Here is a 24,184-nt window from a genome sequence, read left to right as displayed (position 1 = left end):
CAGGATGATACTTGAGAGGATTTGGGCCAAATGGAAGGAAGGAATGAACAAATGGCCACCATTTCACCATATAGGCAAGATTTTACGGCCCACATGGAGTTTACGGCCGTAAACTCCCATGTGTTGGCCGTGAACTCCTTCCATGAGTGCTTAGGGTCATTTCTTTGTGCTAAAATTTGAACCGATTAACCACTACACTTATTCCTTAAATGTACAAGGCTCAGAATGCTCAAATAAACTTCTAATTGTGCTAAAAGATAACAACAATGAGATTGACATTCAAAGAAGTGTTAGGCTGAACTTGATGGAAAATTTTGGGTGGTCACATCATCCCCCCGTTAAAGGGAATTTCGTCCCGAAATTAGAATTTAGGTAAAGAAGTAGGCATGAATAGTCGAGCGAAGAGGTGGGAAAACTTCCTAATCGACTGGTTCTCGCGCTCATAAGTGAATTCGGGTCCTCGTTTGGTTTCCCAACGAACCTTCACTAATGGGTGGTGGAGTTGCTTCGTCCGATTGATCACTCGGTCGAGGGTCACTATGGTTCTTCCATGAAGGTGAGGATTTCGTTGATCTCGATCTCGTCGAGTGGGCTTACGAGAGTCCTGACAAAAAGGTACATTTTTCAAGTTCGAGACGTGAAGGGTAAGATGTACGTTACTGAGTTCGCGGGGGTAGGTTAAGTTGTGGATGTTTCCTTGCGTTCTCTTACTACGAGAGTAGATAGGTAAGTCATTTACAAGGACAATGACAAACCTATCCAAGTAAGAATGGTGCACCCTATTCATTACGTTCATGAATACTACGGGCGCAGTCATCGTATCCGAGGGGTATCACTACAGACTCGTAGTGTCCGTATCGAGTTTGGAAGATTGTCCTCAGGGCATCCTTCGCTGACACTCGTATCAGGTGATATTCAGATTTCTAGTTTATTTCTAAAAGGTACATCGTTCTTTGCGGTTGGTCAACTGATTCATCTATGCGAGCCAGAGAGTATTGATTTCCAATGGAAGTCTTGTTGAGGTCTGCACCACAAGGACTTCCCAAATGTCACTCATACTAGTACTACTCTCGCCGAAGCACGCTTAACTGCGGAGTTCTGATGGGATCCGGTACATCAGTGCTGGTATGATCGCACCCACTGAAGTCTGTCCTCTTGAAGAATAAGATTGGAGCTCTCAAAGCTGAGAAGCTTGGTCTTTTCATTCTGTTGCTGAGTAGTCATTAAACTGTCCGGACGGTTCTTGTATCATTTTGATTCAGGCCAAGAGAGGAATTATTATACATGAAAACTTAGCTCATACACGTTATGATATAATCAAGACAGGGAGGATAATAAAATGTGTGATTCTACCCTAGTCCCACATCCCAACGAGGAAAAGAAGCTACGTTAGAAATCTCACATTCTATTGTCTACCAGGTCTTCGTTATATATAACTCGGGAATGTATAAGAGAGGAAAATCATGACAATAATCTTCTTACGAATCTTTTTCGATGAACTAAGATTTCCTAGTAAAGGCTACTATTGACCCTGGATGTACATCGATCGTTCAATGAAAGAGTAAGAGTATGTTCTCAAAGGTTTGACCTACATCCCTATGATGCAGTCCTAGTACGGAATGGAAGTATGATCACGCAGGTTTGACCTACATCCCTATGATGCAGTCCGAGTAAGGAGTAGAAGTAAGTTCGTAGACTAGTCTCAAGACATTTGACGTTCACGCCGAGGTACTATAGGTTGGTGGATAATATGATCCAACCACTGAAAGAGACTTGGAAATGTCTCCGGAGTTAAATTACTATAGTCCAATGACTTGACTAAAGCATGTTTCAGATAGACTCCAATGAAAGTATGATGAGAGTATTTGAACAAGAACGTGACACGGAAGTTAGCCGACTCTCAACATCATCGATGTTTAAGATGTAACAAATTCAGGGAATTTTGACCTTGAAGAAGGTCTTACATCATATCCGGAGTAGCAAAAGTTTTGGCCGCATAAAGGCCTAACTAAAAGTACCTACAATACAAGGTAGTTTCATAGAAAATGCCTTGTAGGACATAAACAGGAACACGGTTCCTTAAAACAAGAAGGAAAGTAAAGTATCTCCTACTAGTGACGATCATCCCTCTAGTGAACTCTTAGCTCAGCCAGTTCACGTTCCACATCAAGTAGGTGTCTTTCGTACACCCTCTAGCGTACTCGGAGTTCTATGACTTCGGCTCGGGTTTCAGCTAGTGCTTGCAGCAGGATTTCGTGGTCTCTCTCAGATCTCTCACGAGCATGTTGAAGGTGGTTGGTGCGAAGGATATGCATTCCTCCATTGGTGTCAACTTCTGCGATACGATGTAGAGCGGTCTTGCCCTGAATTTCATTTTGGGAAACTCTACGAATCAGGATTGGTAGAACTCTATATGCTGTGCTCCCTTCATTTATGTTGTAGAAGCTTCGGTCTCCATTAAACAGCATAGGTTGATCTTGATCTTCACTCCATGCTTCCAAACATTCGACCCAACGAGGCGTCGGGCCATGAAAAGCCGAACGAGGGTTAGCATTTGGAATGGGAGCTACCGGGGTAGGTTCTCAACTTCGGGTTCGGAGTTAGCACCATCCAAAAGGTCTTTGGCATGGAGATCAACCAAAGGGATTGGATGATCATTCTCGGGTTCTTCTCCAAACCATCCAGCAATGACTTCGTTCGGAAGGTACGGGTTGTCGTGGGGATGGAGTCCATCCATGTTATCTACGCAAGAATTGGGGTAAGGAAATAATTATTATACGAAATCTCTAGATAATTATTAGAAAATCTTCATTAGTTACATCACTATTTGTAAAGTGCATACCAGTCATATGTAATCAACACAGGATAGGCCTTCGAATAAGTGACCTTAAATCCAAATTCACAAGGAACAAGGGTAAAGCAAAATTTCATAGATTCTAAGTCTATAACATCCTAGTTACATATAGCCTTAGTGTATCCACTTAGCAACTATCAACTTAGTAATGAAGATCCTTTTTAGTTCTCAAGTATAATGTACTTATAGTAACACCAAATACCCCTATAGTATTTTAGGTTTATGTTCTACTGTTCTCATTGTGGTATTGTTGGTAAGATTTTAGACTTGTTGCAACCACACAACTATACTTAGGCACACGCTAGTCAACCCTCGGATAATATAGTTAATCAGTCTATATCTTCCCAGTTTTGACTATATGTCTCTCAGCCCACTTGTGTTGCCCAACAATCGTAATTCTTTTGTACTGTCCTAGTGACACTGATTTTAGTATGAATGCAGGCACGTATACTTAAGCAAATATTGTATTATTTTAAAGTATAAACTCTTGGTCAGATTATTTTTAATCCCTATATATTTATAGTTAGTATATCTTTTATGTGTTGATATACTCAATTCACTATGAACAATGCTCTGATACCAATCTGTCACACCCCAAAACCGAGGACGGTAGAAACGTTCTGGGGCGGAGGACGTCATGTAATGTATCACAACAATGTAAAGTAGTAAACAAGCAACAACATCATCCATTGAATTAATAGTATAATTTTGATTACAAGTGTCTTCTTTCATAATATACAACAATAAAATGAATAATCAGAATAAGACGAGTCTGGAATGCTCCATCTTCACAAACATGGTCGTTGTACGTGTCTATTTGTGACCTGAGAATACAAGTTATTTTCAAAGCGAGTATTAGCCAAAAAGCTGGTGAATTCATAAGTATTAATGTGTCTTTGATTTGTAAAACTTGTAATGAAAGTCTTGACATTGTTTTGAAAGAAAGTCGTATAAGTATGAAAATGTTTGTAAGTAATGGAAAGCGTTTGAATAACCCTAGAAATCCCTATGATCCCTATAACATAAGTCTTCTACCAAGACCCTACTGTTTTGAAAGTAAGCAAGTAAGTAGTCTTCTCACGAGACCCGTTGTAACTAAGTGGTCTTCTCACGAGACCCGCTGTAAGTAAGTAGTCTTCTCACGAGACCCGCTGTAAGTAAGTATATACCTAAAAGTTTACTAGGAGTATATGAACGTATACCTTTGCTACCCAAAGGCACTGAACCGACTAAATTGAACTATTATGTCTATATATGTACACATAATATATAATTGATATTTAAACGACCTTCGGACGGATACCGGATAACCTACCAGACCACATCCCAACGGGGAAAAGGTAATAAAGCGGGTTAGCCTTCCTAAGTCCTTTAAACATTATTTATATAACTATACATATACAGTCATGCTTTCAACAAGGTATCTATGTAAAGGTCTTCATGTAAGTGTATCCAAGTAAGTGTATACATGTAAGTGTATCCAAGTAAGTGTATCTCTACAAGCAACATGTATTTGTATGGACTCATGAATGAACTAACTCTGGTGTAATTCCTTGTAATAGGAATAGCAAGTAGTATCTCCTAACTATACCTATAATAGTTACTAGAAATGTACAAGTTTCAACGAAAGTATACCTTTGCTAGCCAAAGGTACTAAACTGACTCAAGGCACTTTTATGTCTACATATGTATACATGATATATAACGAATATTTAGACAACATTCGGACGGATACCCGATACCCTACCAGACCACATCCCAACGGGGAAAACGAAATAAAGCGGGTTAGCCTTCTTAAGTCCTTTAAACATTTATTATATAACTATACACATGTGGGCATGCATTTGATAATATAAAAGCATAAAAGAAGTTTTGTAAAACCTTTGAAAAAGATTAATATCTAAGAAAAGATCAACTTGATGTCAATTTACAAATCGGTTTGAAAGTATTTGTTTGAATAAACAGTTGAAGTATAAAGAAAACCTTTGTTTGAAATACATTTGTAATAGAGTTTGAAAAGAAACATACAGTGTATAAAGCAATTTGATAAAGAGTTGTAAACATGTAAAAACGTTTAAGAAAGTCATTTGAAGAAATCTGTTTGGTAAAACAGCTAACGTATAGTAAATCCATTTGCATGTTAGTTATTACTCACATGTGATTGATATAATAACTAGCATGTTTCAACTTGTATTCCCCCCCCCCCATAAAGCATTTAAAAACATTTAGAAACATTTAAAAGGTTAATTCAAGTGTTATGAACTCACCTGAAGCGAGTGGATTGGATGGAAGTGTCAGACAAGTGCTTGGGGTAAAGTGAAGACTTAAACACACACAATGATCCTAATTACATATGAAGACATATGTATATAAACAATTAGTGATTATAACACTAACTAATCATGTATAAACATCCTATTGCAAGGAAAATACTATGGTCAAGTGCTAGGAGGCTATCAGGTTGCAACAAAGGAGTGTGAGGCCTCATACGGGAGTGTATGGTCCAATGACCATGTGTGTTGGAGTTTATGGCCTAGGGGAGTAAACACCTGGCCGTAAACTCTCAATTGGTCACCAAAAGTGGCTTAAAACTCTAAGGGCTTAAGTGGTTAAGTGTTCCATAGCTTTAACCAAGTGTTTGGGTGGGTTTAAGGTCCTAAAAATGACCTAGTATGGTGTTCACGGTCCTCGGACCACTCCCTCATGACTTTACGGTCGTAAACTCATGGTAAGGAGTACCATTTTGTGTATTGGGGTCCTTAGTGTAATGGTGTAAGGTTCTATGCTAATATTTAAGGCTTACTAGGGTGTTAGGGTGTCATTTGCACCCTTAAAAGGGGTTTACGGCCCAAGAAGATGCCTCTGCCGTAAACTCCTTGAATCCCTTGATTTCTTATGTTTTCTAAGTCCTAAAAATGATAAAACTAGTGTACAACAAGTTGGATCAAGAGTACTTACGATCTACGAGCTCGAATGGTAGGTTTTGGCCAAGAACATGAGTGCGTGTTCTTGGTGGTCTTGGTGAAACTTGAAAATCTACAAAATGGAATGATTTCACGGATGAAATCATGTAAGATTACTAGTTCATGCAAGATATCAACTAGTTAAGACAATAAGCTTACGAGTTTTGAAGATCGGGGACGAAGATCAGGATGATACTTGAGAGGATTTGGGCAAAATGGAAGGATGGAATGAACAAATGGCCACCATTTCACCATATAGGCAAGAGTTTACGGCCCACATGGAGTTTACAGCCGTAAACACCCATGTGTTGGCCGTGAAATCCTTGCGTGAGTGCTTAGGGTCATTTCTTTGTGTTAAAACTTCAGCGGATTAACCCCGACACTTATTCCTTAAATGTACAAGGCTCAGAATGCTCAAATAAACTTATAATTGTGCTAAAAGATAACAGCAATGAGATTGACTTTCAAAGAAGCGTTAGGCTGAACTGGATGGAAAATTTTGAGTTGTCACAACTCGACGAGTTTAGCTTGAAGAATGCAGTTTCTCGTGTTTTGCTGCTGGAAATGGACTAGGAACATTACCCTAAACTATTTTGGTGTTATAAAACTTGTTTTAGATGGTGTAATGTTTATGTTAATCCATTTACAATGGCTATTATAAAAAATTACAAGTTTTATGAGTAATTTATGATTCTTGAAATGTTCATATTCATGTTCTTGAACTTGTGAAGATTATCTGATCATAGAAATCGTTTGTAACCTACTTGGTTGTTTAAATTCATGATCATTATGTGTTTTAATGGAGTCCATAACTTGTCCTCAAGTTATGGAAATCCAAAGGTCACACTTTAATATAAACCATTAAAAGAACACAAGGGTTATAAAAATGAAGAGTCTTCATTTTGAATACTCAATTAAATTCATAAGTTATAAGAAATGAAAAGTTTTGAAAGTTTAAAAAACTTGCCCTCAAGTTTTGGAATAAGTAAAGTCATGATTAAAACTTTAGTTTCAACCCTTAGAATTTTAAAAGTTAAAATTCAACCCTTATACTTTATAATGTTATAAGTGAATAATATATATGTATAAGATCAAGTCGTCTTACCGCTAGTACGCCTCATTCACGAAGCCGGTCTATAAGGGGGTATAAGGTTGTTGCCTATAAAATGGCAACCTAATGGGTGCCCACTCTCACCCACCGCTTCCTTGATCGGTGGAGGGTCGTTAGCTGTAACATCCCCAAAATCACGGCCAGAAAAGACCGATTTTGTTTATGCTTTATAAAAATCAGAGTACTTCATCTTATAAAAAGGTTGCGGAATTTGTTCCCAGAAAAGCATGGTAAATACGTTATTAAAACATTTTCGGAGAAACATATTTATTTTAAAACGTTTGGGATGTCATCGTTAATACCGAAACATAAGCATAAACAGAACTTACAATGATTTACACTAGTGATCTACATCTCTTCAAATCTCTCAGTGTAAGGTCACCTCACTTCGTCACCTGTGATATACATAAACTGAGTGGGTCAGGTTAGGAAACCTAGTGAGTACATAGGGTTTTCAACCCACAATAATATAATTGTTATGTTCAATCATCAAACAATTAACCCAATTACCCATCCCCGTTTTCTTCTTTACTCTTAAGGATTTAACCTAAGAGTCATCTATACTGCATTCGTTTATTCCAAAGTCCCTTACTTCCAGGGTTATAGGACTGGCACTAAATCCATAGCTGCCAATGTTCGTTCGTAAAGCACTAATTCCATAGCTGCTATATCCTACTCATCAGGTACTAAATCCATAGCTACCAGTGTTCACAGGTACTAAGTCCATAGCTACCAATTCCTAACAGGTACTAAATCCATAGCTACCAACGTCTAACAGGTACTAAGTCCATAGCTACCAACGTCTAACAGGTACTAAGTCCATAGCTACCGATGTTTGTCCCATAGGCACTAAGTCTATAGCTGCCAATGTATACTCACGTCATCTTCTATCTCTCATCATTCATCTACCCATCTCATACCCAACATATTTGTATATATAAAATACGTATACAGTTTAAATCCTTTAAAACATGTATAAAACGTTCATCCAGCATAGACAACAAGTATTTAGATAATATGCACACATAGCACGTAGTTTATATAAAATACTTCATATCTATGTGTAAGATGAAAAGGGACTATGCACTCACTTGATTAGGTGGTGACTCAGCACTCGGACAGCGCTTCGATACTCTCAAATGATATTCCTTCGATAAAACCTAGTATCGATACCACTAGGGTTTAGTTTAACGATAACCGCGACAAATTAATTAGTCTGACTATTATTAGGCGTTAATAACGCTCAATATAACTCATAATAATAGCCCAAATAATTATTTTAAGGACCTAATAACATTCCTATAATCATTTGAAAGCTATATTAAAAACTGCGTAAGCGTAGCACACTTACAACAAATTTTATTGAAAACCGGAACTTAATTGGAGCAGCGTTTCGAAACCGAAAAACTCTTTTTTTTTCTCGGGACTCCGGGAGCCTCGGGGCTTCCCTAGGGTGCTAGGGGTTTAACTAGGGCTTAGGGGGGGGGGTTAGAAACCCTAGAGAGAGAAAGAAATCTAGAGAGAGAAGGAGAATTGTGTGAAAAATGCGAAGGCCCTCGCCCCTTTTTATACCCTGCGAGGCCTCGGACTACGCTGGGCGTAATCCTTGGCTACGCGGGGCGTAACTTCGGATGGGGCTGACACGCATGATCCAGCTGGCTCGCACTCGGACAGGACCTGGATAAGACCGAAGGTACGCGGGGCATACCGAACCTCGTACGCGGGGCGTAAGGCGAAGCGAGGTGACGTGGCGAGATCCGAAGGGCGCTCTGTTGATCGACGATGGACGGCTGCGATGAGGCCACGTCATCTATCTCGCATCAGATTTCGCAACTTGCATGCTCATCTTTAAAAATTCGTAACTTTCGCATACGAGCTCCGTTTTTTATGTTCTTTATATCCACGCGAAGGTGGGAACGTACTCTACAACTTTCGTTTAGAATCCGTCGGCTAATTTTGGCTCGATTTTAAATTTTATATTATTAACGGGCCGGGACAGGATTGGTCCGTTAAATCCTCATAACTTCTTCATCCGACATCCGTTTTCGCCCATCTTTTTCTCATTACGCTACTCTCAACGAGATCTTCGATTCTGGTTTAGGTCATGTCGGCTAAAAACCATTCGATCTAATATTCGAATTTCGGGCTATATACTGCTATTCCGAAACTTTGAAAAATCATAACTTCTTCATACGAAGTCAGATTTGGGCGTTCTTTTTATCGATGTTCTTAGTTTAACATATTATACGAATTTCGTTTAGATTGCTAAGGCTAAATATCGCTCTCTCGTAAATTCACTATTTACGCTTCCCGGTGTCGTGCCGGTTCTGTCGCGAAACTTCGACGGGTCATAACTTCTTCGTTATAACTCGGATTTCGGCATTCTTTATATGTACGGAAACCTCGTGACATATACTAAAACTTGGTTAAGATTATTTATTCTAAATAATCTTTTGTCGAAAAGTCGTTTTCGACCCCTATTGCCTCTAAATTGACTAGCCCGGATTTGCGGGCGTTACAATTATCTCCCCCTTAGGATGATTACGTCCCGGAATCATCAACGAAACAGGGTCGTATAATGACTCCATACGTCATCTCTTCATCCTAGGTAATATTTCTAACTTCTACATTCCTTCAAGTCTATCTCCTAGACTCATTGACTGCAAGCAGTACTCGATCGTGCACCTGCTCTCTACCTCAGGCTAGACTCCCAATTATGACCTTCAAGTCACAATCTCAATCCTTATTGGATACGAACTTGAGATGATTTCTTTTACTACTACTATGGATCGATGTGTCATATTCTAATGACCTATCATCGTACGTTGCAATCACTTAGACTTAGGTCTTTTAGAGTTAAATTCTAAAACAGACTATGCCTTCCTTCATGTTCTAATGTCATATAATCACACTTTAACATTAGGCATTTCTAGATACCATCTTTTTTAACAACTAGCACGATATTTCTATTGATCGCTTTGATTTCAATCGTTTGGTTTAAGTCGGACGCTACATCAAACTTGTTTCTCTGAACCACACAACATACTCATCGTAGTCGGACTCGTTTCGATATGACCACTAGGTTCGGAATATCAACAATCTTCTTAGTCATTACCGAAACAATGGTAACGACATACTTGAATAAAACGAAATCAATTTCTAGCTTCTCGGTAACCTTGTGACTTTCCCTGATCCAAGTGTGAGTCCTGTGCTTCCGGTAGTATAGGCCTCTACTACCATTCACACCTACTCATACTCGTCCCAAGTATTGCCTCGCAGTTTCCCAAGTCACCATGCAGCAAATCACACAACAATTTAACACACCAGATAACAAAACGAAGATTTTATTATTTCTTGAAACTATTACATAGGTGTTCAAGTTCACCCTAGACTATGCCTCTAATAGGCTACATCATAAAATACTATGGCTACTACATAATTAGATCTTCCGATATGAAGTCCTCATCCTTGATTCCTCGCACGGTTTTCTGCTTCGTCGAGGATCCTGTGAAATGCCCTTGGCCTTGGTGGCGTTTCTGGTCTTGCTGCTTTATTTTTCCTTGGGCAGTCTCTGGACATGTGCCCCTTGCCTCCACATCCGTAGCATACTTTATCATCATGTGTGCAGTCTTTGGAATAGTGACCAGTCCTCCCACACTTGTAACAAGTCACTTCTTCGTTGCACTTCCCACCATGCTTCTTCTTGCATCTATCACACCATCTTGTTTCACCCCCATCTGCTCCTCCAAGTTTTGAGAATTTGCTTTCCTTGTTCGACCTCGAAGATCCCTCAAACTTTCGCTTCTCTCCTGCCTTATCTTTTTCTAGACCCTTTTCTCTTATCTGGGCCTCTACGTTCTTAGCTGCCCTAACGGCTGCTTTCAAGGTAGTTGCCATTTTGACCATTGGGCCAAAGTCAGTGGGCAGTCCGTTAGCAAACCTATCAATCTTTGAGAGTTCAGTAGGCACCAAGTAGGGGAATAGCTTCATCCTCTCGGTGAATGCGGTGGCATACTCATCAACACTCATCTTCCCTTTCTTCAGGTTCTGAAACTCGTTGTTTAGGTCTATCGGATCTATCTCCGAGCAGTACTGCATTTTCAACTGTTCCAAGAACTCCTCCCATGACATCCTTATGGCTTCTCCTCGTGGCACCGTATCTGCCAATAGCTTCCACCAGCTCAAGACTCCAGTTTTCAGTTGTCTTACTGCGAAGACAGTCTTCTGTTTCTCGTTACAACTGCAGCTCTCAAACACCATCTCCATCTCAGAGATCCAATCCATAATCTCAACCGGCTTTGGGCTTCCTGAGAGGCTTGGTGGTTTCGCACCCAAGAAATTCTTGTACATCCGCCCATCCTTATTGTTTCTCCCTTCTGGGCCATCCCTTCGCTCACCTTGAGTCCCTACTTGACTCACTTGGCAGCTGTAGTTCCCTTCCTCAGATTGCTCGGGAACTGGCTCCGTCAGTTCAACATGTTCGGTAGGTTCGTCCTTATTCAACATCTGTCTCATTTCTTCCCTTTGTTCAGCCAACATAGCCCGAATCATGGCTTGAACTCCAGCCATGGTGACTGGCTCAGGCGCAACTTCTTCTACAACAGGTATTTGCTGAACCACTGGGGGTTGGTTCCTATCTCCATTTGCATTTCCAGCTCCACTACGGGTTCTTTCCATTTTGATCTATACACCGAATAAGGTGAATCTAGATCTTAATTTAGGATTGACGTCTTAAATCATCCTTATCACCCCGAAACGTTTATATGCTAGTTCTAATATCGTAGTCGTACGTTTAGAATCCTAAACACATAAGGTTTCCAGATCCGGTCGGCAACAGACCATAGATCCGAACAATTAACAACATATCATGCACAAAGCATTTAGCACATAAAAGCATTTTAGGCACAATTCCTAAAATAAGCTAGTGCTCACACCTCACAATCATCGCTTAGCATTCTAAGTTTAAGTCTAGAAATAAATCCATATTCCTAGTTCACTTAGCTGAACGGGTAGGATAAGGACTTATAAATTCTCATTAAAAGTATAATGATAATACTAAAGTAACTAAACCTTATTAAATTCCCAATCTTAGTTATTTTAGGAAAATGTGAATAAGGTGTTAATCCATGAAATTACACTTTACACTTTGTTTATGTCGTTAGTGGAGCGTGTGTGGTTAACCGGTACACTAACTTGAACTTAACAAGGTAGGTAAAGGGTGAATTAATGTTTATCATAGTATCGATGGAGCGTGTGTGGTTAACCGGCACATCGATTGAGAGGTAATACATTAAGGGTACCAAGTAATTTGCATAGTTACTTCACACCTTGTTTTGTGATCCTCGGCATCCCAGTCACAAAACTTGAAGGGCACACTCGAGATTGAAACATGCCATTGGAGAAAGCTCAATGAATCTCAAATAATCTAGGAGTTTATAAACCAATTAAAACCTAATTAAATATTTCGATTTTCATGGTGGATATTGGTGAATCGTCATTCACCTACCTTCAAATATCGTATAGCTTAGATTACGACATCCCTCTTCTAAGTTATAAAATATTGTGTTGGGTCCTAGCCTTAATATTACATTTGGGTGTTTTATTAAGGACTATCTCTATATCAAATCTAATCTCTTCCCTCTTCTTTTCAGATGTCTTCCAATAACAATGCTTCTAGATCAAACCCTACTAGCTCCTTCTCTCTCATGAATCTTTGTGGGAGAGTCATCTTTGATGGATCCAACTTTACTGATTGGATCAGAAACATCAGGATGGTCACTCGGTATGAAAACAAAGAATATGTTCTCGACAAGGAGCTGAAGGTACCCGAGCCAACGGCTACTCCTGAAGAGCTTGCAGAATATGAGGTACATGAAATAGATGCTACAAAAGTGGCATGCATCATGATGGTCACCAGGACTTGATGGATCGCTACCATCAAAGTGCTCATCAAGAGCGATATGAAATAATCTCCTCCATGATAACAACCCGAATGAAGGATGGTGAACCCATCATGGGCCACATGCAGAAAATGCAAAGGTATGTAGACTGTTTACTGAAGCTAAATGTGACCTTCCCCGAGGAGTTAGCAATAGACATCATTTTTCACCCCTTACCATCGTGTTATGATCAATTCCTCATGACATATCACATGAACAAGGAAGAAGTCACCCTCAACAAACTTCAAGGACTCTTGAAGACCGCCGAAAGTGGTCTAAAGGGTAAGTTGGTTGTTAGTACTCCTACTCCTACTCCAATTGCGGCCAATGTCTTGGCAATCGGGCATGGCAAAGGGAATAAGAGAAAGAACCCTTCTAAGGGTACCAAGGGTAAGACCCTCGAAGGCTCATCTTCAAGGAAAACCAAGAAAGGTTTTGTCACTCCATCTGCTAACCCTAATAAGGCCAAATGCTTCTATTTCCATGAAAAGTCGCACTGGAAGCGAAACAGCCCAAAGTAACAGCAAGATTTGATAGATGGGAAAGTAAAACCCAACGATGTAGGTATATACACTATATTGTCAAATAACTCACCTCATTCTAAGTCTTGCGTCCTTCATACAGGTTGTGGTATTCACATATGTTGTGATTTGCAGGGACTAAGAAGAAGTGAGAATGTGGAGCAGGAAAAGATAAACTTGATCATGGGTAACAGGAAAGCTTCACCTGTCACCAAGATAGGATTTTATTCCTTAGTTCTAAATAGTGGGTTTACATTAGATTTGAATAAATGTTATTATTCGCAAGAAATGGCAAGAAATGTTATTTCCTTTCATGCATTGTATAAACAAGGTTTTACCTTTTATTTTGATAATAATAATGGTAGTATTGATGCTTCCTTTAATAATCTTCTTTGTTTTAAAAAATTACCTTGTGATGGAGTGTATGAAACTATATCTGTTGTAGATAATCTTGGAAATAATGTATTATGTATTGACTCTTCCACTAGCTTAGATAAAGCATTTTTATGGCATTGTCGTCTTGGACATGTAAGCAAGAAACGCATAGGCCAACTCCAAAAAGATGGAGTCTTGGAGTCATTTGACCTAAAGTCAGATGATAATTGTGAATCTTATTTGCTTGGTAAAATGACAAAGTCACCTTTTACTGGCACTTGTGCTAGGGTGAAGGTTTGTTGGACCTCATACACACAGATGTGTGTGGACCCTTCAGAACCGCCACAAGAGATGCTAATCGGTTCTATGTGACTTTCACTGATGATTTTAGTAGATATGGATATGTCTACTTAATCAAGCATAAGTCAGAAACCTTTGAGAAATTCAAAGAGTTTAAGAAAGAAGTGGAGAATCAGTTGGGCAGGAAAATTAAGATGCTTCGATCCGATCGTGGAGGTGAGTATCTTAGTATTGACTTCCTTGACTATCTTAAGGAATGTGGGATTGGCTCACAATTGACACCTCCTAGGACACCACAGTTGAATTGTGTAGCTGAGAGGCGCAATCGGACCTTGTTGGACATGGTTCGTTCCATGATGAGTCGAGCTTCGCTACCAATCTCATTTTGGGGGTATGCCTTAGAGACTGCCGCCCATATCCTTAATCTAGTCCCTACAAAGAAGGTTTCCAAAACACCTCACGGGGTGTGGACTGGAAAAGTTCCCAATCTATACCACATCAAGATTTGGGGTTGCGAGGCTTTTGTGAGACGTGAGACTCGCGATAAGCTCGAACCCCGAAGCGAAAGGTGTATTTTCATCGGCTATCCACAGAAATCCTTTGGCTACATGTTCTACAGACCTAGTGATAATGTGGTCTTTGTAGCAAGAAGAGGATTCTTTCGAGAGAGAGAGAGAGAGAGAGAGAGAGAGAGAGAGAGAGATAGAGAGAGAGAGAGAGAGAGAGAGAGAATTCATGAGCCAAGGAGACAGTGGGAGGCAAATTGACCTTGAGGAAATTCAAGAGTCAAGGATGAATGAACCTCAAACCCTAACCCTCAACCTAAGGAGGAAACTCCTGTTGAGCAGACTGAAGAATCTATACCTCTGAGGCGTTCCACCAGAGTTAGGAATGCACCTGAGCACTATTATGGTTTCCATATTACTGCAGAAGGTGAGATACTTATCAGTGATAACACACTGGTAAATCTGGATGAGCCTAACAGCTACACAGAAGCCATTGTAGGCCCTGAGGCTGCTAAATGGAAAGAGGCTATGGATAGCGAGATACAGTCCTCGTATGACAATCAAGTTTGGAACTTGGTTGACAATGTACCTGATCGTAAGATAGTTGGGTGCAAATGGATCTCCAAGAAGTAGACCGACATGGATGGTAATGTACACACTTATAAGGGATGACTCGTTGCAAAGGGTTATTCTCAAACTCCGGGAGTTGATTATGATGAGACCTTTTCACTAGTGGCCAAGATTAAGTCTATTAGGATTCCGTTAGCCATTGTTGCATTTCATGACTATGAAATATGGAAAATGGATGTTAAAACCGCTTTCCTTAATGGAAAGTTGGTTGAAGATGTTTACATGGTTCAGCCAGAGGGCTTTTTCAATTCAGAGTACCCCAATAGAGTGTGTAAACTCGAGAAATCCATTTATGGATTGAAATAGGCACCTCGTAGATAGAATCTTTGCTTCGATGAGAAAGTCAAAGAATTTGGTTTTTTAAGGAGTGAAGATGAATCTTGTGTCTATATCAAGGCTAGTGGGAGTATAGTGAGCTTTTGGTACTGTATGTGGATGACATACTACTCATAGGAAATGACATACCAACCCTACAAGAATTAAAGTCCTGGCTTGGGAAGTGTTTCCCTATGAAGGACCTTGGAGAAGCTGCCTATATCCTAGGGATAAGGATTTTGAGAAACAGGAGTAAAAGACTAATTGGATTTAGTCAAAGCACCTATGTGGACAAAGTGTTGAAAAGGTTCAACATGCATAACTCCAAGAAAGGTGAGTTACCTATCCAGTGTAATGCCAGACTGAGTAAAACTCAGAGTCCAAGTACAGAGGCTTAGATAGCAGAAATGAGTTGAATACCTTATGCTTCAGTTGTAGGATCGATCATGTATGCTATGACATGTACTCGACCTGATGTAGCCTTTGCTTTGAGCATGGTTAGCAGGTATCAGGGGAACCCTGGCAAGGCACATTGGACCGCGGTAAAGAATATTCTCAAGTACCTGCGAAGGACTAAGGACTGGGTCCTTACCCTTGGTGGGAGTGATGACTTGAAAGTTGTAGGGTATAGTGATGCTAGCTTTCTGAGTATTGGATTCAACCCACGCTCACTTGTATCACTTCATGAAATTCATCTCGAGTGATCGTGAGACGGTAATATCATATAAGTCTTCAAACCTAGAGATATGATTTGTTGCCTATGAGTTGGTTATGCGTTGATTGCACAAAAACGCATTGGTAACTCGATGTTATAAATCGTGTTTTTGTGCGTAATTCAACAAGTAGTAGAGCACACATATGAGTCGAAGTTTATCTGATCCTTCTAGGATTAGAAGCGATATCTGGGTCCCTCGATGATTTTGTTTTCACCCTATGTACCGGGCCCGGTCAAAACTAAACTTATGTGTTCAGTTAAGTTCTATGTCAAACAAATTGGAAATCTGGAAACAAATGTTGGACAATAAGCAAGACCATGTTCCATATATTTGTCCGGATGATATCTATATAACAGAGGATTATATGATCACTTATCTAAAATGGCGCTTCATAGTTCAACAGAGTTTAAAGAGCTATGATTGTTGATCGGTTCCTGAAGTCATACTTACAACTATAGTTGTTAGACTTATCCAAGTGGGAGACAGTTGGATATAGTGTCTAAGTCCATAACTATATTTGGTATGTACTTGACCTGACCCGTCATGGTCCATTTGGGTTGCACTTCACCCCAACAATTATGGAGAATCTTTTGAGAATAGTATAAGTTATGATTTATTAATATATTATAAGCTCTAATATTTTAATAAAAATCATATTATTTAATTAGTGTTGGTCTGTAATTAATCTAGAATTAATTTAGAGATCAAAAGTATGACTAATTAAATATGGGCTCTTGTATTTATATAGTGTGGGCTAATGCTTATTTGGAATGGGCTAGGCTTGCATGGAAAGTCCATGGATACTCCGTGGAGCTTTAACCCATGGATCTCATGGAAATGAAAACACATGGGTATTAGGGTTTACATGGATGTAACCCTAATCCACCACACTATATAAAGGAGGCTTTGGTTCTTGAAATCACACTAGTTGTGGTGAGTGAAGTAAGAGGGCCGATTTCAAGAAAGGTGATTACTATTCTCTCAAAGTTCCAAGTTTGTGGTGATTTGTGATTTCCATTTGAGGCATCCACATTATTGGTGCTAGGCTCTAAAACTCCAAGCAATCAACTACAAGTACAAGGTAGTAAGTCTACTAGCTTTATTTGATTCAAGTTCCCCATGCCATGCTAGATAGGATAAGAACCTTGGAAAGATAATTATTTACATGTATCTTAGTCAAACATAGATCCAAGGTTTCTAGGGTTCCATGTACACCATAGGAGTGTTAGAATGCTCAAAACCCATCAAGTTATACTTTTAAAATACAAGTATACATACATACATATATACATACTAGAACAAGTATCACAAGAAGAACAAAATAGAATTATTTAAATGTTGGAAACTGCGATCAAACTGGACAGTTATGTAATCATATCTAGGATCAATATAGTCTGATCAACTATATTTATTTGAGATATGACCAACATGTGTTTGGGAGTGATGTGGTGTAGGAACAGACTTAAAGCTTACCTAACTCTTTATACAAAGGATTTCTAGAATAGTACATAAAGTTAAAATACTATAGGAGTATTTAATGATACAATAAGAATTCAACAAGTTTAAAACTGACCAAGTTCATACCATTAAAATGTTATAGGAGTATTTTAACCACTATAAGTAACTTATGTGAAAATTAAAAGACCCTTACTGGTAGGTCTATAATTTCAAAGTGTATACTCCGAAGGTTTTATATAATTGAGATTTCATAGACTTAGAATTGGTGATTTATGCTCTACTTCCTGTTCCTTTTTGGGTCGTGGTTTTAGAGTAGGGTCACTTATTCAAAGGTCTATTTAATCTTAAATTATATACAACTTGTATATACTGTGCAATTATAGAAGGACCCGGTAAGGATCACCCCATAATGTTTCACTTAATCTCATAGATTCTTGATACACTCCCATTCTCGCACAACAACCCTAGATAGATGTAACCACTCCATCATAGCAGTCAGCAGAGGAGTCAAGGAGGAACAAGAAGAGATGCATGAGGAGGATTCCAGGAAGGGATCAGCCGAAGAAACCAAATGACTGATTTGTTACACTAATAGATAATAAACTAAAAATATCCTAGTGAGTTAGAGAATACACTACTCACACTATATGTGAGGATTATTTCATTATTCATAACAACTGGTAACCGTTATACAATTCACAGAAATTCATTCCAGGGTAGTCACTACAAATTCATAAATTTATTTTATATAGACTTCCATTATGAATTGTTTTCAGAACACTATGAAAGTCGAAACAGGATACACTCAGAACTAGGATAACTTAGTTAATCAGCATTCAACTTATAACCACTACTATTGAATTATCACCGTTTAATCTTGTATTCATTATAGCAAAAAGATGCCTCGCGATAGACCTATAAGGCGCGTAGTCAATACCACAACAGAGAATCCACCACCACCTCCACCACTATAACACGATCTTGTTGCTTTCCAAGCAGTGGTAATAGCCGCAATGAAAGCTTCTATAATTCAAATCCATGCAAGTGTGTCACACCCCCAAACCAGAACGGCGGAAACGTTCGGGGGCGGAGGACGTCATATTCAGTATCATAACAGTTCATAGAAAGGAAACTACACACCACCATATATATTAAGGTTTCCAAAATGTTTACATAATTGTATTCGTTACATGTTCAAAAGATAAATACATAAACATCTTTCAAAAGAAGTAATTAACGTCAGCACGTTAATCCCCAAAATTTGGTTTCCAAACCTGCTTAGCAGTTCCCTGAGAATACAAGTTATTTCAAAGAGAAAGTGTCAACAATTAAGTTGGTGAGTTCATAAGTAGTGTTTTGAGAAATGTACGCCATTCGAAAGTTCATGTATGTTTTCCAGAAAACGCGGTATTTTCAAATGAAAAGAGTTATGATTCATTGTGTTGAAAATGAATGTATTAGATCCAGAAAATCCCATATTTTCCCTAATAGTTGAGATATGATTTTTGTGTTTTCCAAGAAAAACTCGTATTTTCTTATAAAAGTATGAAATGCATATGAATGTTCGTGTTATAAGTTGTAAACAATTGCACTAGGAAAATCCCTTATTTTCCTATTAGTTGTTTGTTCTAGATGCGGGAAAAACCCTTATTTTCCTAAAGTAACTGGCAGTCTCTAAGACCGAAAATCGCAAGCAACCGACGTGCTTAAAAGATGTAGCATAGTTTTATATAATAAAGCTATACAAAGATCGCACTTGTTAGATGAAGAATAGTTTTAATAGCTACTCGTTCATAAAAGCCTAATACCATAATAATTGTATATCCGATGAGTTTTATAACCATACTAAACATAATATGCCTGTAGCGACGTTCTTCAGGCGTCGTAGCGTTATGACAAACTGTCACCCCAAAGGACGGACTGTAGCTAACAGTCAGGGCGCGGGATCATGACTTCCCGTATAGATCTATACACATTTGATACGTTCTCCGAACGGGAGACTCTGGTTATAGACAGGACTTGAAGCGGTACCTTTTAGCAAAAAGGTATGATTTGAAGATGTACACGTCTCACGGATTCTCAACTAAGTCTGTATTAAAGTAGCAGTTTTGTATGCAAAGTTTTATCCTTTTTCACAATGTTTGACAAAGCATAAATCATATGTTCTTTGAATACATAAAATGATTTATTAAAGAATGTTACCCTTGATATGATGTATTTGTATGTAAACGTATAAATAAAACATTATTTCTATTTATCAAAACATATTGTATCCCAAGAGGGTAAAGCTGTGTTGTGAGGTGTTTTGCATGATGATGACTTCATAAGATAGTTAAAACAACAGTATGAAAAGTATAGCAAAAGATCGATGTTTCACACGATTTTAGTCGTGTGTTTACTTGTATTCCCCCCCCCCCCCCTAAAAGTGTTTAAAAAGCATTTAAAAAGCATTTAAAGTGTGGTTGTAGGGGTATGAACTCACTTGATAGATTGAAGAAGGCGAGACGAAAACCGAGCAGAACTTCTACTCAAGAAAGCGGATTTTCTCGGGATTCTCGGGAATCTCGGGAGCGTAAAACTTTCTTCGGGGCTCGAGTATGGGAACCAGGGCTTCGGGATAATTATTGCATGGAAAACGAGGCAAAACGCAAGAAAAACGAGAGAAAATGAGCAAGTTTCCCCGGAACCCTCGCATTACTTTTATAGGGGTGCTGAACCGCCTCGGTATGCTGGGCGTACGAGGGTACGCGGGGCGTACTGGGGCGTCATTGCTTATGTACTTCGGATGGGAGGGCATAGAGGAGTAGGGGCGACGCGGACGAACCGGGGCCCTTGATTTGAGTACGCGGGGCGTACGAGGGTACGCAGAGCGTACCTCGGTCCTATCTACTGACTCCTCTTCGGATATTACCAAGAGTTTATATTTAAATTTATATTTATTTTAAATAAACTTCTAAAATTCATATCTCCTTCATACGAACTCCGGTTTCGACGTTCTTTATATCCCCCCATAGGTGAGACTAAGATCTACAACTTTCGTTTAGATTCCGTCGGCAAATTCCGAAATTATTATTTTTATTATTTATTTTTAAAAGGTCGGGGTAAGAAAATTCGTTAATAATTCATAACTTTTTCATACGATGTCCGTTTTGGGCGTTCTTTTTATGTGCGTTTGCAGTTTAACGATATCTATGACTTTCATTTAGACACCTAAGGTCAAAAAGTATTTTATTGAAACTTTGCGTTTTTACGTAACTTCGTATTGCTGGTTTTTGTCGGAAAACTTAGAATGGTCATAACTTCTTCGTTATCACTCGGATTTTAGTGTTCTTTATATGCTTGGAAACATTAAGACGATATCTACTACATAGCGTACTCCAAACAGAGTCTTTGAATACTTCATTTTTCGATGATATTCTAATTACTTTTTCAAAGAGGTTACAAGACTCGATTTTTCAATGACCTGAAATGACGGGTTGTTACATCATCCCCCCGTTAGAGGGAATTTCGTCCTGAAATTAGAGTTCATGCTACGGATAGTAGTTTTATTTGCTCCTCATGATCTTAATTGAACTCGGTTCCTCGCTTGGCATTCCAGCGAACCTTTCACTATCGGGATACGACTTTGCTTCTTTCGTTTGACTTCACTGGCATGATAACTCTTCTTGGTCGAACGTATGTTGAATGTTTTTCTGGACTATGAGAGTAGTACATCTTGTAACCTACAAGTAGTGTCTCCAAATCTTCAAAGTAATTACCGATGCTCTTGACTCAAGATCATGTGTTGTATAGTTAACTTCCTGTGCCTTAAGCTGTCTTGAGGTATAGGCAGTGACCTTTCCTTTTGCATGAGAACACAACCAATTCACACTGATTATGATGTCAAAATCTTGGAAGTGGATTAGATGTCATGAAGATCTAAAAGAAAGTATGATTACTCCCGAATTAAGGAAAAAGGATGGGTATTTTTGTTCTATCTGTCTCTCTTGTACCAATCGACAGAAAGGGCATGTGTTGCGCTTCTAAGTTTATTTGTATGGCAGCACGATCACTCGTAGTCTTAGGCAACCTCCATCCTGAAGTTCATATTAGAAATTCATACATGGTTCAACGATCATAATCTCGTGTATACGAGTCGTATATAATTAAGATTGAAAAGGTAGTCGAATAACTGATTCTTCTTTAAGCTCACATCCCATCGAGGAAAAAGAAGTTAAAGTGGAATCGTCAATTCTAAACCTGTAGAACCTTGATTATATATCACTCCTACGTATACATTCATCAGTGACAGATCAACCGTATGGATCTTTGGATTTGAACTTGACGTACTGTACGAGTGGCACTTCAGGGATTTCTTCGGAAAGGAAAAGAATTATGAGGTACTCCATTCATGAGTAATTGGTGTTCTGATATGACGGCTTCGCTGGAAAGGCGATTTCGAAGAAAGAGATGTACGTATGAAACTGTTTTTGTGAGAATCAAATTGAATCAGGTCGTATGATAATGTCAGAATCATAAGGAAACTTAAAGACATTAGATTGGAACATAAGACGTTTACCGACAAAACACAACCGTGCAACCATCAACAGAGTTACAGTACTTTAGACTACTACAAGACTATTGTTGCGTATAAGGTATACTACAAAGGCAAGTATACGCAGCATGAGCATCCCTATACCGACGGGATCCCGCAAAAGACAAGGCTCTGGTTGCACTAGTTTTGGATGGTTTATAAGTATGTTACAACGAAACGCCTAAATTACATTAATGTGGGTTCGGAGTAGGTTCTCCTGCAACTGTGGTCCTGAGAATTCTACCGTCTATGCCAGAATTCTTTGTGATAGGGCAATCCTTCTTGAGGTGCCCTTATCTCCTCGCATTGGTGGCATGACTGGCTAGTGCTAGCCTTAGTGGCGGGAGTGAGGTGTTTAGCCAGTGTTATGTGGACACGAGTGCATTCCTCATTACCCCACCTTGGAAATTGCTTCCTAAAGCGTTCAGCAGGAGTTGCCACTTGTTGTGGCATGGCAAGTCTTTGGGATCTCTTGCGCTCCTTTAGGGCTTGACGATATCGTCACTTCCTTTCGGTCTTATGGCTTCGCAAGTCTATGACTGTTGCCATTTGTTGGTTTCCAGATTTGGTACTACCATCGGAAATCTCGACTCCTTTGTCGGTCTTGCTTGTGTTGCCTGAGTTGATGTGTGTAAGGAAAGTTGTCACAGCAGCTGCTACTGCAGCTTGTAATGTAGCGGCGTCGATATGGAGGATGGGGGTTTCGTTGCTTGGTTGATTGTTTCCGGAGTGAGTGCTTCTGGTCCATTTGTTCCTCTTGTTCCTTTATGAATCTAGATCCTAATGTGCGTGTTTCAGCGGACCTTCATTACTCCGCCTATCACTTCGACTGATCGGGATCGTGTGGTTTTGGGTTTAATTACTTATGTTCTTCTAAATGTTAGCATATTCACTCGATGCATTAGGGCAGCTACGTTTTGAAGTTCCTGGTTGAATTCACTACTAGTTTCTGAGCTTGGATTTGACTTGTTGTATGCGTGGTATTTCTAAATGATCTGTTGGGGGATACTACAGGAAGGTTGTAAAGATTCCTCACATGAGTACTTCGGGGTTTTGAAACTAGAAACCAATTGGGGTTTGTGTCGGGTTTGTCATTATAAATCGATCGAGTTTCGTTAGTCGATGGTTAAAGTGGAAGGATCTTTTATAACTAATGGAACTGGTATGGGTAGGGCCACAAAAAACCACGTCGAATGCCGATGTCGGTACTTCTCATTGTAAGACGTTCGTTAATGGGATAGTGCATTCTACGTATGTGTTTTCAGTGTTTTTTTTGTCTATCTCTATTATTACTACTATGAAATTTTTGTTTAATGATTAGGGTGTTTGTTCGAGGAGATTTTTAACTTGTGACTCACGGAACTCCTCTGCGTCCCTACTATCAAATGGAATGTATGCAAATAAGTTATCGAGAAGAAATGTACCCAAAATAATCGTGGGGTCTGCATTAGCCTCCTCTTGGCCCATTACGAATACTCGGCCTCCTCCACCAGAATTCATGATGTTTGACTCCAGACAGTCCCTTCGGAAGTGTCCCGTTACTCCGCATTCAAAACAAGCACGGTCTACTCCTACCTTTGTGGCTGGAGCAGTTAGTTGGGCTGGGTCTCTGCAGTAGCGGACGATGTGTCCCTTTCTATTGCAACTAACGCAATGCAATTCATGGCAGGGTCCGTGATGATGGAAGTTGCAGAGGTTGCACTTAGGTTGGATGCCATTGTTCGACCTTTTGGGTGTAGGGGTATGGTTTGTTGATTGCTTTTTGGCATTTCTTTGAGTTGTTTTGCCTCCCTTCTTGCTCTAGGTTTTTCGTTTCATGTTCTTGTGTTCGCACCTTGCGGTATTCTTATAGGTATCTACTGGTAGGTGGTTTCGATTGTTTCTTTGATTAGGATTTTTGATATCGTTTCCTTCCCTGCTTGA

The 24,184-nt window shown here is 39.4% G+C and overlaps 1 pseudogene; it reads right to left on the bottom strand.

Annotated features, from left to right (window-relative positions):
• Positions 1-1,021: 1,021 nt before the first annotated feature.
• On the bottom strand, positions 1,022-1,139 carry LOC145055947 (5S ribosomal RNA; annotated as a pseudogene).
• Between the last annotated feature and the right edge of the window lie 23,045 nt (positions 1,140-24,184).

The sequence above is a fragment of the Lactuca serriola genome, chromosome 5, assembly GCF_051521515.1.
Source record: "Lactuca serriola cultivar US96UC23 chromosome 5, Lser_US96UC23_V15, whole genome shotgun sequence".
Classification (NCBI taxonomy): Eukaryota; Viridiplantae; Streptophyta; class Magnoliopsida; order Asterales; family Asteraceae; genus Lactuca; species Lactuca serriola.
The sequence above is the reverse complement of the archived record's forward strand: the minus strand, read 5'-3'. Positions and strand labels throughout refer to the sequence as shown.